The sequence below is a fragment of the Cydia strobilella genome, chromosome Z, assembly GCF_947568885.1.
Source record: "Cydia strobilella chromosome Z, ilCydStro3.1, whole genome shotgun sequence".
Taxonomy (NCBI): domain Eukaryota; kingdom Metazoa; phylum Arthropoda; class Insecta; order Lepidoptera; family Tortricidae; genus Cydia; species Cydia strobilella.
The window spans coordinates 1,961,579-1,964,389 of NC_086068.1; the positions used below are offsets into that span (position 1 = coordinate 1,961,579).

The following is a 2,811-nucleotide window of genomic DNA, read 5'->3' on the forward strand; positions in this document are numbered from 1 at the left end:
GAACAATAATTTATTTATAGAAAAAGTTATAGTTCGTGTAGATTGTTTGACCAATAATCAATAACTGACTTTATCATGAATTTGTTTTTCAGTCGATGACGATGCTTAGGCGCAGAAGAAAATGCTAGCGAAATATATATATATATATATACTCCCTGTTTAGACACGTGGAAAGAATGAGTGGAAAAAGGCTAACAAAGAGAGTGTATAAGGGAGAGGTAGAAACGGGAGTTGGGAAGGGGCAGACCTCGGCGGACTTTTTCTGATCAGATCGGGGAAATCCTGAAGAAAGACCAGGTAGAGCACCCTAAACCGGCGAGCGTGTATGAGGAACGTTATGAAAGTGAAGGTAGCGAAAGAGGTATGTCAGGATCGTAACAAGTGGAAATCCGTGGTCTCTGCCTACCCCTCCGGGAAATAGGCGTGATTATATGTATGTATGTAAGTTTGTTAAACTATCACTAACTGAACGTGAACTTCCAATATTACTTGGAACTCCGGTGGCCATTTAAGAAGTGTAACACTCTTACGGTAGATATCGCTAGGGTCCCCTAGACCCATATAGTGGGAAGATTTGCTGACTATGGATGAGGTCTTGGTGGCTCAATTGGCAGAGCGCTGGAGTATAGATCCAGAGGCCGTGAGTTCAAGTCTCACCCAAGGCAGTAATTTTTCCACTTTTAAATTTATTCTAAGCTTAATAGCATCGATCGCAGACGTTTCTGCTTGTTAAAAACTACGTAATTATTCATACATTTACTCACACTATAGAAAAAGTGCATAAGGATTCTAACAAATATTAAAAACTTTGAAACCCGTCGACCTCACTCAAAACTTCAAAAACATTTTTTTCTTACCCTGTCTGTACCTATATTCTAGAACCTGGTTTTGTATGCAAGAATCCAAGTTTATTGACAAAAAAGACCACCACACTTTGTGGCATAAATTATGTAGGGCTCCGTGGCTCAGTTGGCAGAAGCGATTGGACCGATGTTCCAATGGTCGCAGGTTCGAGTCCTGCCGGAGGTGTAAATTATTCCATTTTTCCTTTAATTTAAAAATCTGGAGTAACGCTCGCATATGTTTCTGCTTAAAAAAAAAGTTAAGTATGGGTATTAGCACATTGTGTGTGTGTGTGTGTGTGTGTGTGTGTGTGTGTGTGTGTTAAGATCATTTCTTACAGGTAGATGTTGCTGAATACTGAGAAACAAAAAAAATCCCCCTGACTTAAAAACGAGAGCTTTCTAAAAGTGACATTATTTTCTCATAATTTGCCAATGAACCGCCATACTAGCCTGCACCACTATACCTATACAACTCATGACCTCATCTAATCTATTTTGTTTCTGTTTCAGTCATAACATATTAGAGGACACTCAAATTATCGAGGACATGGAAGACTTATTTAGAAAAGGGATAGTCATAAAATTTAGCTATCGAACGAAAGAAGAAAAGTTCTTACATTCCGCCTGGAACAAACCTCTCAGCAAGTGGCATGTCCATGCATTTCGAATAGTCAATAGTCAGTGTTTATTTGTAAAACATATGTAGGTGAATCTATTACAGTGTATAGGATTTTTTTTTACAAACTTAAGTTGCAACGTTGCAATGTATGTATCAAGTCCTGCAAGATAAATTAGACCACACTTCCCTGTATTCGATTGAGCTAAAACTTCACATACACTCTTTAAGTTGGGTGATAACATAATACATTATATGAGTTGGGTGATAACGCAATATTATGGTACAGTCAGCTGCAGAGAAAAGGCACCCCCTGCATACAAATTTAAATTTGCATGAACGTGGGGTACCTTTTCCCTGCAGTACCATCGAATATCTGATGATGGACGCAGGAAGTGGTCATATAGGAGGTCATAGAAGGAGATAAAATAACGCAACCGAATTTGTGTCTGGATTTGTTAGAATTGTCTTGATAAGTATTAGCATAGAGTTACTTATACTAGAGCGGTACTGTCATATTAAATTTTGTAACCCCAGTAAATTCACTGCCATCTGTCGACATACTTTAAAACTAAAAATGAAGATTTATAAAAATACGATAAAATGTATTTAGATATATAGATAAATGATTTTTTTTATTTGCATTAATTATTTTTATGATTTTGACCCATGTTCTTTCACTGATATGCGTTAAAATTGTTAAATAATAAACGAAACCGTCAACGCCATCTATACGACTATAGGCCAAAACTAGTAGCGCCCTCTGAACGAGAATCAAATTGTCTTGATTTTCGAGGCACGTTTTTTCCTTAGACTGTATCCATCTATTGGTATTAGTGAGGGCTAACGCGTATGAATTCGCCGCTAGGGGCGCTAGTGTAGATGGTGGTCTTTTCCATAGTTCGAAATGTCAAATGTCACTTGTCACTTTAATGACTGACAACTGTTCTTTAGTGTTTTGGACCACCATCAACAGAGGCGCCAACTGGTGAGCAAAAAAACGATAGTCCTCTTTGCCTGTTAAAAGAATCGGCAATAAAAACTTGTATCAAAAATATCAGTTTTAACAAAATCCTTATTTCATTTCATTTATTTAACATTAAAAGTCATGTGCATTACAGAAGATGTTAGTAAAATGTAGTCAGTACATTGACACCCGGGTAGGGCACATAATGTTAGTACTTGTGAGGTACCTACAGAGGGCTACAGTTTTTGTGCTCACCAGTTGGCGCCACTGTAGATGTAAATTCTTCTATGCTTATTTTTATAAAATCAATACGACCACACTTCCCTGTATTCGATTGAGCTAAAACTTCACATACATTCTTTAAGTTGGGTGATAACATAATA

General features: G+C 37.4%; 2 non-coding genes across 2 annotated transcripts; both read left to right on the forward strand.

Annotated features, from left to right (window-relative positions):
- The first annotated feature begins 592 nt into the window (after positions 1–592).
- Positions 593–665, forward strand: Trnay-aua (transfer RNA tyrosine (anticodon AUA)). Its single transcript has one exon. It is a non-coding gene; the product is annotated as a tRNA-Tyr (tRNA).
- A 289-nt stretch (positions 666–954) lies between these two features.
- On the forward strand, positions 955–1,029 carry Trnai-gau (transfer RNA isoleucine (anticodon GAU)). The gene has a single exon. It is a non-coding gene; the product is annotated as a tRNA-Ile (tRNA).
- The last annotated feature ends 1,782 nt before the right edge of the window (positions 1,030–2,811 follow it).